Consider the following 17661-nt stretch of genomic DNA (forward strand, 5'->3'; position numbering starts at 1 on the left):
GAAGCTTTTAGAACCATACAGAAGGTCATTAAAAGGCCTATTAGGAGGGGAAAGATGAAATATGAAAACAAGCTAGCAAACAATATCAAGGTGGATAGAAAAAACTTTTGTAAGTAAATAAAAATTGAAAGAAAGATGAGAGTGGATATAGGACCTCCAGAGAATGAGGCTAGAGAAATAATAACAGGGGACAAGGAGATGGCAGATGAACTAATGAGTATTTTGCATCAATCCTCACTGTGGAAGACACTAATTGTGTGCCAGATATTAAGGGTGTGAGGGAAGAGAAGTGAGTGCACTTACTATTAGAAGGGAGAAGGTACTCGAAAAGTTGAAAGACCGAATGGTACATAAATCACCCAGAGCAAATGAACTGCACCCTAGAGTTCTGAAAGAGGTGATCGTAGAAATTGTGGAGACATAAGTTATGATCTTTCAAGAATTATTGGACTCTGGCAAGGTGCCAGAGGACTGGAAGATTTCAAATGTCACTCCACTGTTTAAGAAAGGAGGAAAGCAGCAGAAAGGAAATTATAGACCAGTCAAGCCTGACCTCTGTGGTTGGGAAGATGTTAGAGTCAATTGTTAAGGAAGAGGTGATGGCGTACTTGGTGACACAGGACAAGGTAGGACAATGTTGGCATGGTTTCCTGAAGGGAAAATCTTACCTGATGAACCTGTTGGAATTCTTTGAGGAAATTACAGGTAGGACAGAGAAAGGGGTTGCAATGCATTTTGTATATTTAGATTTTCAGAAGGCCTTTGACAAGGTGCCACATGTGAGGCTGCTTAACAAGTTAAGAGCTCATGGTATTACAGCAAAGTTATCGGTATGGTTAGAGCATTGGCTGATTGCTAGGAGGCAGCAAATGGGAATAAATGGATTCTTTTCTGGTTGGCTGCCAGTGACTAGTGGTAGTCTGCAGGGGTCAACAGTGGGATTGCTTCTTTTGATGCAGTATATCAATGATTTAGATGATGGAATAGATGGCTTTGTTGCCATGTTTTCAGATGATACAAAGATTAATGGAGGGGCTGGTAGTGTTGAGGAAACAGGACGGCTGCAGAAGGATTTAAGACAGATTAGGAGAATGGGCAAGAAAGTGGCAAATGAAATACAATGTTGGAAAATGCATGGTCATGCACTTTGGTAGAAGAAAATAACTACATAGACTACATTCTAAATGGGAAGAAAATCCAAAAATCTGAGAAGCAATAGGACTTGGGAGTCCTTCTGCAGAACACTCTGAAGGTTAACTTGCAGGTAGAGCTGGGGGTGATGAAGGTAAATGCAATGTTAGCATTCATTCCATGAGGTCTAGAATATAAGAGCAGGGTTGTGGGGGGCTTTATAAGGCACTGGTGAGGCTTCACCTTGAGTATTGTGAATAGTATTCCCCCTCATCAAAGAAAGGATGTGCTGGCACTGGAGAGGGTTCAGAGGAGGTGCACAAGGATGATTCTGAGAATGAAAGGTTTATCATATTAGGAATGTTTGATGGCTCTGGTCCTGTACTTGCTGGAATTTTGAAGGATGGGGGGGGGGGGGATCTCATTGAAACCTTTTGAATGTTGAAAGGCCTAGACGGAGTAGATGTGGAAAGGATGTTTCCCATGGCGGTGGCTTCGAGGACAAGAGGGTATAACCTCCAGATAGAGGGACGTCCAGGTCATTGGGTGTATTTATGGCAGAGATTGATAGGTTCTTGATTGGCCACAGCATCAAAGGTTACAGGGACATAGCCAGGGAGTGGGGCTGTGGAGGGGGAAAAGTGGAGCAATCGATGGGCCAAATGGCCTAATTCTGTTCCTTAATCTTATGGTCAGTGGAAAGGAAATTATATGTCAGTTATCCTGATTTCAGTGGTTGGGAAGATGATGAGTCCATTATTAAGGATGAGGTTTTGGGATACTTGGATGTGCTTTATAAAGTAGGCCAGAGTCAGCAAAGTTTCTTTAAGGGGAAATTTTGCCTGACCAATCTATTCGAATTCTTTGAGGAAATAACAGGCAGCATAGACGAAGGATAGTGAATGGATGTTGTTTAGATGAATTTTCAGTAGGCCTTTTATAAGGTTGCACACATGAAGCTGCTTAACAAGAAAAGAACCCATGGTATTACAGGAAATATACTAGCATGTATAGAACATTGGCTGATTGGCAGCAGGGAAAGAGTCAGAATAAAGGGAGCTGATTCTGGTTGGCTACCAGTGACAAGTAGTCTTCACAGGGGTTGGTATTGAGACCGCTGCTTTTCACGTTACATGTCCACAATTTGGATGATGGAATTGATGGCTTTGCAGCCAGGATTACAGAAGATAAAAGATAGGTGGAGGATAGTAGTGTTGAGGAAGCAGGGAGTCTGCATAAGAGCTTGGACAAGTTGGGAGAATGGGAAAAGAAGTAGCAAAGGGAATATAGCGTAGGGAAGTGTATGGTCATACACTTTGGTAGAAGGAATAAATGAAAAGATGCACTGGAATTGGGAAGGGAGGATCCAGAGGAGGTTTACGAGAGTGATTCTGGGAATGAAAGGGTTAATGTATGAGATGCATTTGATGGCTCTGGTCCAATACTTGGTAGATTCAGAAGAATGAGAGAGGATCTCATTGAAACCTATCAAACATTGAAAAGCCTAGACAGAATGGATGTGGAGAGGACATTTCCTATAGTGAGTGAGTCTGGCACCTGAAGGCAGAGCCGCACAACAGAGGGACGTCCATTTTGAATGGAGATGAGAAGGAATTTCTTCAGCTGGAGTGTGGCAAATCAGTGTAATTCACTGCCACCAATGGCTGTGCAGGCCAAGTCATTGAGTATATTTAAAGCAGAGTTTATAGGGTTTTGGTTAGTCAGGAGATGAAAGGTTATGGGCAGAAGGTAGGAGAACGGGATTAAGTGTGATAATAAGTCAGCCATGATGGAATGGAATGGCGGAGCAAACTCGATGGGCTGAATGGCCAAATTCTGATCCTATGTCTTTTAGGTCTCTCTCTTTCTTTAATATATATATAAATAATTCCTGGAATCTGCATCACAAGCAAGGCATTATCAGAAATATATTTTAAAACTTCATACTACAAAAGGCAAAACATTTGATATATAAATAGCGCCAGAGAATGATGAGTATTTTTGTGCAGCTCACAAGGGAATTATCAAATAACCCCATTTGGAACTATGACAGCTGAAATCTGCAGCCATAAAGTTTGTAGTAAGTGACATTGTTTCAAGTGATTCAAAAGAATAACCGATTATCAGAACGGACAGAGTGGAGAATCAGGGAGTGAGTTCAACAGATGGAAGGAAAACCTGGCTGCTGTGCTAATACTGAATTGCAGGACACTTAAGCCGTCTTGTCACTCTTCACACTGCATCCATATGACCATTAGGCCATTTGGCCCATTAAGACTGCTCTGTTATTCCGTCATGGCTGATTTGTTACAATTCTCAACTCCATTCTCCTGCCTTCTCCGCAAACTTTTGATGCCCTGACTAATCCAAGAACCTATCAAATTTCACATTAAACATCCTCAGTACTTCACCTCCACAGTTGTCAGTGGTAATGACTTCTATAGATTCATTTTCTGTTCAGAGGCCTGTATATAACTCCCATCAGGTCCTTGCATCTTCCTGCGTATCCTTAGATGTTAAGCTTCCAACTTCTTTCAGCCACAACACAGGGATGCCCACAACATCTTACCTGCCAATCTTAAACTAGGCTACAAGATCATCTACCTTATTCCGTATACTGTATGAATACAAAATATAACACCTTCAGTCCTCTAATCATCACAAATTTCTAGTTTGCCCCTAAGTTACACTTCATCTTCTTCCCCACAACCCCACTACACACTGCATCTACTTGTATACCATATGCCGCATCCTCAGCCCTATCAATCTGCTTCCCATCCTCCCTGCCAAATTAGTTTAAGCTCTCCCCAACAACTCTAGCAAACCTGCCTGGTATTGGTCCCGCTCTGCTTTAGGCGTAACCTGTCCTTTTGGCACAGGTCGTACCTTCCCCAGAAGGGATTCCAATAGCCAGAGATCTGAGCCCCTGCTACATGCACCCACTTTGAAATCATGTACTTATCTTCCAAATCATCCCTATCTTACCTTCTCAAGCACGTGGCACTGGCAGCAGTCCATAGATTACTACCTGGAGGTCCTGCTTTTCCGCTTTCTACCCAACTCCCTAAATTCCCTCTTCAGGACCTCTTCCCTTTTCCTGCCTATGTCATTGGTACGAATATGTACCAATATCCTCTATGTGTCTAATCCCTTCCTGTCTAATGTTCAGTCTCAAGAAAATAAAATTGAAAATCTTAAAACAAGACTGCAGGTCCAGAGAGATATCAAGATCTGCTATGTACTCTGCTTCACAGAGACATAACTCACCCCCAATACACAGCACTCCATCCTGAGGGCTTCACCTTCCACTGCATGGGCAAGACTGTGGTGTCAGGTAAAAGCAGAGGAGGGAGTATTTGCTTCATGGTTAACTCATTACAGCATACAGACATGGCAATTCTGTTTCAGTTCTGCTCCCCTGACATGGAACATCTGATAGTCAAGTATCATCCATTTTATCTGCAGAGTGAGTTATCTGCTGTCACCATGGCCGTGGTGTTTATTTCATCCTTGGACAATGTCATTCTGGCATGGAGGAGCTGAGCACCAAGATCAACTGTCAAGTGGTAACAAGCCTTGATGACTTCCTGATGATCATGGGGGATTTCAGCTAGCTTAAAAAAGCCTACGATAAACTACCACCAACATGTCTCTTACAGAACCAGAGGAGCCAACACTCCACCATGAAGAACGCTTACTGTGTCATCGCACACCCACAACTTTGGCAAGTCCATTCACCTGGCTATACCTCTGCTCCCGGCATACAGGCAGAGACCAAAGACCACAGCCCCAGGGGTGCGGACTGTAAAGGTAGTGGAGTATTTACAGTGCTACTTTAAAATGGTGGACTGGTTCACATTCAGGGATTCAGCTTCAGATTTGACTGAATATGCCACAGTCATCACTGACTATGTCAAGACCTGCATAGACTAGTGTGCTGTTTCGAGAACATATCACATTTTTCCAAACCAGAAAGCCATGGATGAACCAAGAGATTCATAGTTTACAGAGGGCCAAATCCATGGCATTCAGTAGCAGCGATCCAGAGTCCTACAGGAAGTCCAGGTAAGACCTACTGAAGACCATTGTGAGAGTGAAAAGGGAATTCTGTGTGAAATTGGAGACACAACAACTGCACTAGGGTTTGCATGCCATTGCTTCCTATAAGGCCGAACCTGATAACAGCATAAATGGCAATGATGCTTCAATCCTCAAAGCTCTTAACATCTTTATGCACGCTTAGAACAGGTGAATAACACTACTCCTGTTTGAATGCCTGCGGCATCTGGAAACCCTGTGATCTCTGTCTGAGAAGCTGACGTCAGAACATTCTAAAAGAGGGTGAACTGTTACACAGCTTCAGGCCCTGACCTTGCACCTGGCAGGGTAATCAAAACCTGTGCTGACCAACTGTTCAAGGACATCCTGCATCTCACCACTGCAGTCTGAGGATCCCTCCACCTTTGCAAGGGCTGAAATCATACCAGTGCCCAATTAGGGAAGGGTAAGCTGCCTCAATGACTTTCGGCTGGTAGTGCTGACATCTATCATAAGAAAAAGTGCTTTGAGGGGTTCACTATGACTAGAGTTAACTCCAGCACTGGACTCACTGCAATTCCCAAATGCCTCCAAAGGTTTACAGTGAATGCGATCTCACTGGCTGTGCATTCTGCTTTGGCGTACCTAGACAACAGCAGAACATATGTCAAGCTGATATTTATTGATTACCGCTCGGTGTTCCATATCATCATCCCCCTCAGAACTTATCACCAAGTTACAAAGTATGGGACCCGACACCTCTCTCTGCAAATGGATCTTCCACTTCCTCAGTGGGGGAGCCAGTCAGCACGGATCAGTAATAGAATAAAATCAGGTTATATTTAAATAAGCTAAACATCAGCTAACTAAAATCTACTGACCACACAGCAGTTATAATTGCACCTCTTATTCAGTAACAATTACTCCACAGATGTAAAGAATCATTTATGACAAAACCATGCAGTGTAGTCACCAAGGAAATGGCAATGGGATTTTGTCAATTAAATTGTCAATTGTCGAGGGAATCGGTGAGACGGTAACCTTCATGGAATATTCCGTTGTTGAATCAAAGTGATAATATTGATTTTTAAATATTTTTTTCAGTACTGCTGTCAATCAAACAGACTGAAAGGGCTAATATTGAGCAAACAGGGATTGCGAACATTCAGGCTGTTCGCAATTTATTGGAGCAAGATTGCTGGTGCCACAGTGATCATGTTTTTGAACATTTTGGAGTAATATTGGCTAGAATGGTAGGGAACCAGAATCAGAGTCAGGTTTATTATCATTGACAAATGTCATGAAATTTGCTATTTTGCTGCAGCAGTACAGTGCAAAACATTAAAAAATACTAGAAGATACAAGAAATATATAAAAAATAAATAAGTAGTGCAAAAATTGAAGTAGTATTTATGGGTTGCATTCAGAAATCCGATGGCAGAAGGGAAGAAGCTGTTTTAAAAATATTGAATGTGTGTCTTCAGGCTCTTGTACTTCCTCTCTGATGATAGCAATAAGAAGAGGGTATGTCCTGGGTGGTGAGGGTCCTTCATGATAGATACCAAATTCATGAGGCATCACCAGTTGAAGATGTCTTCAACGGTGGGGTGGCTAGTACCCATGATGGAGCTGGCTGAGTTTACAACCATCTGCAGCCTTTTATAGATACATAGAAAACCTACGGCATAATACAGGCCCTTCACCCCAGATAGCTGTGCCAAACATGTCCTTACCTCAAAAGGGTTACTTACCCACAGCCCTCTATTTTTCTAAGCTCCATGTACCTCTCCAGGAATCTCTTAAAAGACATTATTGTATCCGCCTCCACCACCATCGCTGGCAGCCCATTCCACACACTCACCGCTCCCTGCATAAAAAACTTAACCCTGACATGTTCTCTGTCCCTACTCCCCAACATCTTAAACCTGTGTCCTCTCGTGCTAGCCATTTCAGCCCTGGGAAAAAACCTCTGACTATCCACACCATCAATGCCTCTCATCATCTTATACAGCTCTATCAGGTCACCTCTCATCCTCTGTTGCTCCATGGAGAAAAGGCTGAGTTCACTCAACCTATTCTCATAAGGCATGCTCCTCTGCACCCTTTCTATGGTTTTCACACCTTCCTATAGTGAGGTGACCAGAACTGAGCACAGTACTCCAAGTGGGATTGAAGATTGAAGCCTGGGTTAAACCAGGCTAGAAACTGGAGCCGGGCTTGTTTCGCTGTGGCTTTATGTTGTGTTCTATGTTGTTCTGCTGAACATGGTTCACTGTCTATGTTGGTGCCAGAATGAGTGGCGACACTTGCGGTCAGCCCCCAGTATATCCTTGGTGTGTTGGTTTGTCAATGCAAATGACGCTTTGCAGTATATTTGGATGCACATATGATAAATAAACCTGAATCTGATGCTTTTCATAGTGTGCTTTGATCTTTTGAGTTGCACCTGACAAATAAAGTTAATCTTTAAACTGGCGCAGAGCACTATAAAGTGGGAGCTAATGTTCCCATTCAGAGCTAACTGACTGGTGAATCTGTACACTCTCACCCTTAACCTTTGTGTCTGACATGGCTGAATCAATACCAAACTATCCCTTCAAATGCAAGTTTACATTTGGCATTGAAAATTGGTTTAAATAACACCCTTAGGTAGCACCGAACACTTCCCAACGGGATCCAGATCTTGTCCATTGCACCTGATGAATATTCGATTATAAGTTTCCTGGGTGCCGAGGAAAGATAAATATCATTTGTTGCATAAAACCACCGACCAGCATATTGTGTCAAAAGCTCTAATGCACAACTTGGCATTTTGATAATTGCTTCAGGCTAATATACCTTCTCAGTGATGCTTCACAGTGCTAAGCTTGACCTTCAGTTTGATATGTAAACGTTACACTGCCTCAGGGGGTGGCCAGTGCTTCACATTAATAGGGAACGGAAAGCAGTCTGGAACAAAAGATGTAAACACAAGGGATTCTGCAGATGCTGGAAATCCAGAGCAACACTTACAAAGTGCTAGAGGAACTCAGCGGGTCAGGCGGCATCAATGGAGAGGAATAAACAGTCGACATTTTGAGCTTTCATCAGGACTGGAAAGGAAGGCGGAAGATTCCCAAATCTTCCAGAAAAGGTGGGGGGGGGGGGTGGGTGGAGGGGAAGGAGGACAAGCTAGAAGGTGATAGATGAAGCTAGGTGGATGGGGGTGGGAGTGAAGTAAAAAGCTGGGAGGTGATAGGTGGAAAAAGCAAAGGGCTGGAGAGGAAGGAATCTGATAGGAAAGGAGAGTGCACCATGGGAGAAAGAGAAGGTGGCAGAGCAACAGGGGGAGGTGATAAGCAGGTGAGGAGAAGAGATAAGAGGCCAGAGTGGACTATAGAAGAAGAGCCACAACAACAACAATTCAGTGTTAGCAAGACAAATAATTGTAAACTTCAGGGAGGGGAGGTTGGGAGAGCACACAAAAGTTCTTATTGATGGGTCAGTGGTAGAAAGGATGAGAAGCTTCAAGTACCAACATTTCCAAGCATCTGTCCTGGACCCAACATGTTGATGCAATTAAGAAGAAGGCATGCCAAAGGCTCTGCTTTATTAGAAGCTGGAAGAGATTTGGTATGCCAGCAAAGACTTGCAAATTTCTACAGATGTACATGGAGAGAGCATTCTGACTGGTTGCATCAGAGCCTGGTATGGATGTTCCAATGCATAGGATCACAAGAGACTGTAGAGGGCTACACATTCAGCCAGCTCCATAATGGGCACAACCCTGATGGTACCTCAAGAGCATGGCATCCAACAATAAGGACCCTCACCAGGCAGGACACCACCTCTTCTCAATGTTATCATCAGAGAGGAGGTACACACGAACAGGCAGGTCATGCCCTCTTCTCAACACTATAATCAGAGAGGAAGCACATGAGTTTGATTTCACAAGCTCAATGTTTTACCATCAATTTCCTCTCCTCTGCCATCAGTTTTGTGAATGGTCCATGAACTCATGCACATGACTTTATTATTCATATTTGCTGCCTTGTACTTATTTTGTTATCTATAGCAATTCTATGCCTTTGCACTTATCTACTGCCACAAAGCAGCAACTTCACGTCTTACAAGACAGTGACATTAAACTGAATTCTGATACTGGATTGTGAAGCTGATTTTTGTGTAAGTCAGAAACATCCTTGTCAGATAATCATATTGTATTGATCTACATACAGCCACTATAATTCTCTAATTTCATTAGATATTCACCTGAACACTACACATATTTAAACTATTGAGTATATTGAAACTGTTGATACAGTATCGAGTCAGTAATGCACACTACAAAGCATTTTATTATCAATACTATTTTTGAAAAATGCTTTAAAATTGTATGGGAAAATTTGTGTAAAGGCAGATTTCCATAAATCAGATCATCTGTAATGCTGGATTGGAGTGTTGGTTTTTCTTGTCGTTTATCTTTCCCATGCTTGCTTGTGTATTTATATAATCACCTGTATACATGTAATTTTTTAGTAAATTCACCAGTTAATTCTTAACTTTCAGTAGTAGCAGGTGTCACATTACTTGAGTCTGCTAATGGTATAAGTTAATTGTTATCATTGGAATTATTGTTATCTCTAGTCTGAGTATATGTGACTGCTTTTCTTCATGTGTCTTTTCTTTGTTCACTTGGCTCCTCTTCCCTGTTCATTTTCAACTCATGAACAGCCATAAGCAATAGGACTTATGCTTCCTGCTTGACTTCCTAAGAATCTTTCGATCGCATAAGTATCAGGATCCATAGTAATCTGGGAGCAACTGTACAAGGCGGTTACCTTCAAGGAACCACTCCTGCCCTCGTGGATTTATGGGAATGGGCAAGAGCTGCCAGTAAGGTCTACTTCACCCAGCATGGAACAGCAGCAGAGACCTGGCCAGGGGTTTGGTGTGTTGTGACTTCTAACTACAAAGAAGCACAACAGCCCCTCCTCAACTTTCCTAGACGCTTCTGCAGATTTGGTGTGTCATGTAAATCTTTGACAAAGTTCTATCGATGCACAGTGAGTAGTATCCTGATTAACTGCATCACAATCTGGTATGGAGGCACCAAAGCCCAAGAATGGAAAAGTCTACAAAAAGTGATAGGTACAGCCCAGTCAATCAGAGGCAAAGCCCTCCCTATCATGTGCACATTTATGAGGAGCACTGCTGAAAGAAAGTAACTTCTATTGTCAAGGACTTCCACCATCCTGGCTTCTTGCTACTACAACCGGGCAGGAGGTAAAGAAACCTTAGGCCCAACACCAGCAGGTTCAGGAGCAGTTATTACCCCACAACTATCAGGCTCCACTACCTGCATGGACAAATTCACTCACCACTACTCAGAAACGATTCTATGACCTACAAGCATGCTTTCAAGAACTCTTGACAACTCCTGCTCTCAGTATATTTTTGCACAACTTGACTTCTGTTGCTGGTAGGTTGTTTCTCAGTCTTGGTTTATGTATAGTTTTTTCATAAATTCTGTTTTTTTTATTTCCCTGTAAATTTCTGCAAGAAAATGAATGTCAAGGTGGACTGTAGTTACACGTACATTTGATAATAAATTTAGCTTGAAATTGGAGCCATTATATTGTGACAGTAAATTCTTTGGAGCAGTGATTCAGTGATTATGTCACACAGACAATGCAGTTGCCAATGATGATGTGGAGGTCTCTGATGTAACTACTGAAATACGAGGAGCCAATGGTCCTCCTTCTATGCTGCGAGTTTTCTGATGGTCCCAAAATGCAATGTTTTTCCTCTCCGATTTAGCCCATTCTCTCCATCCTAGGACACTGTAGGAGCTCTCCTGGTAGCTTCACCCTTCCCCCATAAACATGCCACTTCTTCCATTTTCAAAACCACATCACTGAATGTACATTTCCCAAATATTCATTTATGTTGAGCAACAAACACACAAAATGCTGGAAGGACTCAGCAGGTCAAGCAGCGTCTATGGAGAAGAATAAACAGTCAGCGCTTGAGGCTGAAAATCTTCATCAGAACTCAAAAAGAAGGTGGGGGGGGGGGCAATGTCAGAACAAGAAGAAGGTGGGTTGGAAGGGGTACAAGCTGTTAGGTGATAGGTGAAGGCAAGTGAGGGAGGAAGGATGAAGGAAGAAGCTCAAAAGGCATAGGTGGAAGAAGTTGCACAATTTGTCTTCTTTTGCACATTGGATATTTGTCTTTATTTTCTCATGTATAGTTTTTCATAAATTCTATTGTATTTCTTTTTTTCCTGTAAAATGCCTGCAAGAAAGTGAACCTCATGGTGACATATATGTACTTTGATAATACACTGACTTTGACTTTTCCCAAGAGGTTAATTATCTGATACATAACATGCTCACAGCAGCGCTGGCAGCTGCACATTCCTGTCTTTTGAAACTCTAACAAAAATACCGAACGCTATTCAGAGAAGGATCACAGACAGCAGAAGATCATAAGGCACAGAGGTAGAATTAGGCCATTTGGCCCATTGAGTGTTCTGTGACATTCCATCATGGCTGATTTATAAAGTGTGCACATGCTGCCAGAAAAGGTGGTAGAGGCAGGTATGGCTACAATTTTTATTGCATGTTTGGACAAATTCATGGATGCATCCCACCACTGTCACTGGATAAATCAACAGAGGCAAGGAATCCAAGTACCGCCAGGAAGTAAACAAGCTCGCGTCCTGGTGCAATCATGAAGCTGAATGCCCACAAAACAGTGGTGATGCTCACCAAATTCAAGAGAAATGAGTCTCCTCTCCACCCAGTCATCATCAACAACTCTACAGTTAACACCACTTCAACATTCAGGTTCCTGGGCATCATTATTTCACTGGACCTCATGTGGAAGAACCATCTCTCCTTCATGAACAAAGGTTCTCAACAGAGGGTGTAGGTAGCTGTTAAAATTCCATCTTCCCCAGAACATATGGTGCAATTTTTACACTGCACCATCAAGAGCAACTTCATATCAACCATTGCAGCCTGGTTTGGTGCAGCATACCGAAACTAGTGATCCATATCCATACTTTGACTTCTAACTTCATTTTTTATATAACTGCTTGTTGACTTTAATTGTTCAATGCTGTTTTTCTTGTATGATACACACTGCAAATTCCTAATACATGTCAAATAAAGATGATCCTAGATTATTGAGAAGGAAGGTTTTGAAAGTCACTGTTTGTGCTAAATGCAGGCAAATAGTAGTAGCTCAGAAAAGAACCTTAGCTGGCACATCTGTACACACAGTGCCCACTTTATTAGGTAGTTCCTATCCCTAATAAAGTGGACTCAGAGTTTATGTCTGTGGTCTTCTGCTGATGTGGCCCATCCATTTTGAGGTTCAGCAATGTTATGCATTCAGGGATGCTCTTCTGCACATCAGTGTAGCAATGCCTGGTTATTTAAGTCACTGTTCTTTCCTGTCAGCTTGAACCAGTCCGACCATTCTCCGCGGCTCACATTAACAATGCATTTTCAGCCACAGAACTGCGACTCACTGGACGTTATTTGTTTTCATACCATTTCTGTAAACTCTAGGGACTGTATGTGTGAAAGTCCCAGGAGATCAGCAGTTTCTGAGATACTCAAACCATCCCATCTGGCACCAACATTCCTTCCATGGTCAAAGTCAGTTAGGTCACATTTTTCCCCGTTCTGATATTTGGTCTGAACCGCAGCTAATCCTCTTGACCACGTCTGCATATTTTTATGCACTGAGTTGCTGCCATGCGATTGGCTGATTAGGTATTTGCATTAATGAGCAGGTGTAGGGGTGTATCCAATAACGTGGTCACCGAGTGTATAGCCCCATGACATCTGATGGTCAGAGATATCAAAAACACAATGAAATTTCTGTGTTCTACTCAATTACCAGCATCAAGTAATGATACCAAGCATGTAGACGATGCACACAAAATGTCAGAGAGCTAGAGTTCCAGGCTATCACATGCCATTGTGAAACATTTAAAGGCCTTGTGAAGGCTGCTCACAACAGTAATTCTCTTGCACAATCAGCAAAATGGCATTCTCTCTGCAGAGCAAATTCAGCCAATGCCAACATAAAAGAATTGACATGTCTAGCTGAAAAACAAGAAAGAGATAAGAACACTCATGTCAAGAAGAAGTCTGACAGAAAACCCAACTGGACAGGTGCAGAGATTGAAGCCTGATGGCTAAAGCCCGATGAGAAATCAACAGGGCTTGTTTTGCTCTGGCTTTGTTGCTTACTTGTGTTCTGTCTTGTTCTGCTGAACACGTTTCACATACTGTATTAGCGCCAGACTGTGTGGCGAAACTTGTGGTCAGCCCCCAGTGCATCCTTAGGCGTGTTGGTTGTTAACACAAATAATGCAAAATGGCAATCTCTCTGCAGAGCAAATTCAGCCAATGCCAACATAAAACAATTGGTATGTCCAGCTGAAAAACAAGAGACAAGAGCGCTCACATCAAGGAATTCTGACAGAAAATCCAACTGGACAGGTGTGGAGATTGCCCTCCTGATAAAACCCAAGGGCAATTTGAAGGCTGCACCAAATTGACCTGAAGATGAGCTGATAATAAAATCAGAAAACAATAATCGTAATGAATGATCCTGATACAGATACAGGTTGAGCACCTTATCCAAAATGACTGGGGACAGAAGAATTTCAGATTTCAGATTTTTTTGGATTTTGGAATATACAATGAGGTACCTTCACTTCCGACTCTGAATTTATGTACCACCGGTAAACAGCCTTTGCTCACTTAACAGTAAAATTTATTATATACCATTAATAAATTGAAAATATAATGTGCAGGGTAATGAAAGCAGCACAGCAGCATCGGGAGAAAACCTGAATCAGCTGTTTAACAACCACACACAAAGGCAGGCTTTCAGTCTCCACTTATCATGGCCTGTTTTGATTATAAGGTTACAGTACACTGTATTTGTATTTAATTTTTTTTAGGTTTTATGTAAGGTGTCAAAACAATCAGCATTCTAGATTTGTTCTGGTTTTAGATTTTCATCAGCGAAGGTATTCACGAACTGATCAATGAATTTCTCTGCTGCTTCAAGATCAGCCAACTCTTTATTTTTAAATTTTTAAAAACCTTTGAAAATTTAATGCTGTGCCCTTTCTTAAATTTCTGCAACCAACCTGGTCAATGTACACAATTATCTTCAATTTTCAGTTGATCATGATAGATTGTTTTATGATCCACAGACCGTTAAGCGGCACATACTGACTCCAACGCTGACGAGTACATTCTTTCAAAACACGATCGAGATCTTCACTTCTCAGAACTGTCAATGATGCAGAGACCTATATATTTCCTGGGAACCTTTCCAGTCCCTTGTGGAATTTTCCATTTGCGACATCAAATCTGCGCTCAAAATAATTTCGATTTCGGAGGTTTTCAGATTTGGAACTTCAGATAAGTGGTACTAAACCTGTATATGTTATGTATAATTTCTGTTAATCTATTAGGTTACGCCTTGTTAATGAAAAAGGTTGGAGGAGAATTGCCAGACCGGAGAAGTGAAAGAGGGTCTTACAGAGGGGGAGCAGTGAAGAGGCTCTGTTGTTGCTCAAACCAAACACCAGAAATGTGATCCAAGTGACTTTGACCATGGAATGATTGTTGGTGCCAAGTGAGGTGATTTGAATATCTCAGAATCTGCTGATCTGGTATTTTCACACACAACAATCATGAAGGGACTCAGGATTGGACAGATGGTAAAAAGCAAAGCTAGCATGCAGTCAGACTGTCAGGAAGGTCAGGCAGATGATAGGACAAAATTGCAGCTAGCAGGGTAGGTGTCAGTACATCTCAATGCACGGGCTATAAGAAATAAGGTGGATGATTTTGTTGCACTATTTCAGGCTGTCAGGTATGATGTTGTAGCCATCATTGAATTATGACTGTAGGATGGTTGTAGTTGGGAGCTGAATGTCCAAGATTACATGGTGTATCGGAGAGATAGGAAGGTAGGCAGAGAGGGTAGGTGTGGTTCTTCTGTTAAAGAACGGCATCAGATCAGTAGAAAAATGTGACAGATAGGAAGATGTTGAATCCTTGTGGGTTGAGTTAAGAAACTACAGGTGTCCCCTGCTTTACGAATGTTCACTTTATGCCACTTCGCTTTTACAACTGACCTACATTGGTAACCTGTTTTTGTATTACAAAGACAATTTTCACTTTTATGAAAATTTTTCCCATATAAATTAATGCTTTATGCCATTTCAGCTTAAGAAAGGTTTCATAGGAACGCTCTATCTTTGTAAAGTGGGGGATACCTGTATAAGGGTAAAAGGACCTTGATAGCAGTTATATACAGGCCTCCAAACAGTAGCTGGGATGTGGACCACAGATTACAATGAGAAATAGAAAAGGCATGTCAAAAGGGCAATATTATGATAGTCATGGGAAATTTTAACATGCAGGTCAATTAAGAAAATTAGGTTGGTAATGCATTCAAGAGAGTGAGTTTGTTGAGATAGCTTTTTAGAGTAGTTTGTCATTGAGCCTACTGGGGGAATCAGCTATACTGGATTGGGTGTTATATGATGAACCAGAGGCAACGAGGGAGCTTGAGGTAAAGGAAAACTTAGGAGTAAATGATCACAATATGATTGAGTTTAAATTGAAATTAGATAAGCAGGAAGTAAAATCTGATGTAGCATTATTTCAGTAGAGTAAAGGAAATAACAAAGGTACGAAAGAGGAGTTGGCCAAAGAAAACTGGAAGGAGATGCTGACAGGGATGATAGCAGAACAACAATGGTGTGAGCTTCTGGGAAAACTGAGGAAGGTTCAGGACAGATGTATTCCAAAAACAAAAAAATACTCAACTGCCAAAATAGTACAACTGTGGCTGACAAGGGAAGTCAAAGCTAATGCAGAAGCAAAACAGACGGTATACAACGAGACAAAATTAGCAGGACAACAGAGGATTGGGGAGCTTTTAAAAAATCTACAGAGAGTAACTAAAAGAATCATTAGTAAGAAAAAGATGAGTCATGAAAGCAAGCTAGCAAACAATATCAAAGTGAATAGTGAAAGCTTTCTTAAGTACGTAAAAAATAAAAGACAGATGAGAATGGATATCAGACCACTAGAAAATGAAGCAGGAGAAATAATAACAGGAGACAAGGAGACAGCAGATGGACTAAGTGAGTACCTTGCATCAGTCTCCACTGTGGAAGACACTAGCTGTGTGCCAGATGTTGAAGGGTGTGAGGGAAGAGAAGCGAGTGCAGTTACTATTACAAGGGAGAAGGTGCTCAAAAAGCTGACAGACCCAAAGTACATAAGTCACCTGGACAAGACAAACTGTACCCTAAGGTTCTGAAAGAGGTAGTGGTGGAGATTGTGGAGGCATTAGTAATGATCTTTCAAAAATTATTGGACTCTCGCATGGTGCCAGAGGACTGGAGAATTGCAAATGTCACTCCACTCTTTAAGAAAGGAGGAAGGCAGCAGAAAGTAAATTATAGACCAATTAGTCTGACCTTAGTGGTTGGAAAGATGTTGGAGTTAAGGATGAGTGTATGGAGTACTTGGTGACACAGGACAAGGTAGGACACAGTCAGCATAGTTTCCTTAAAGGGAAAATATTGCCTGACAAACCTGGTGGAATTCTTTGAGGAAATTACAAGTAGGGTAGATAAAGGGGATGCAGTGGATGTTGTATATTTGGACTTTCAGAAGGCCTTTGACAAGGTACCACACATGCGTTGTTAACCAAGTTAGCAGCCCATGGTATTATGGGAAGGTTACTGGCATGGTTGGAGCATTGGCTGACTGTTAGGGGGCAGAGAGTGGGAATAAAAGGATTCTTTTCTGGTAGGCTGCCAGTGACTAGTGGTGTTCTGCATGAGCTGTTGTTTGGACCACTTGGTGGGAGAGTCTAAGAAAAGAGGGCACAGCCTCAGGAAAGAGGGCCATCTATTTAAAACGGAGATGCAGAAAAATTCGTTTTGCCAGAAGGTGGTGAATTGGTGGAATTTGTTGCCGTCGACAGTTGTGGAGACCAGGATGTTGGGTGCATTTATGCTAGAGAGTGATTGGTTCTTTATTGGACAAGACATCAAAGGATAGGGGGAGAAGGCTGAAGAGTACGGCAGAGGAGGGGAAATAAGTAACAGCCTTGATAGAATGGCAGAGCAGACTTGATGGGCCAAATAGCCTAATTCTGCTCCTATGTCTTATGGTCTAACAATCGAACTGAAGAATGCAGTTCTTCCAGTTAAAGGCTGGGAGAATTCTGAAATTCTCAAAACATGATTTCAGTAAAGATCCTAATAAAAGGAAGGGGAGGTACAGAGGTGGAAATATGCAGGAAGGAAATTTTAGCATATAGTGCTTGATAGCGGAAGGGTGTCAATGGTAGAGTTCAAGGTAAATTTATTAACAAAATATGTATATGTTACTACTTACTACCTTGAAATTCATTTTCTTGGAGGCATTTACAGGAAAAACAAAGACA

The 17661-nt window shown here is 41.9% G+C and overlaps 1 protein-coding gene across 2 annotated transcripts in view; it reads right to left on the reverse strand.

The window, feature by feature from the left end:
* The window catches only part of dok6 (docking protein 6), a 527037-nt gene that overhangs the window by 233798 nt on the left and 275578 nt on the right, over positions 1-17661 (reverse strand). The gene's annotated exons all lie outside the window — the stretch shown is intronic.

This window comes from Hypanus sabinus, chromosome 1 (assembly GCF_030144855.1).
Source record: "Hypanus sabinus isolate sHypSab1 chromosome 1, sHypSab1.hap1, whole genome shotgun sequence".
In the NCBI taxonomy this organism is placed as follows: domain Eukaryota; kingdom Metazoa; phylum Chordata; class Chondrichthyes; order Myliobatiformes; family Dasyatidae; genus Hypanus; species Hypanus sabinus.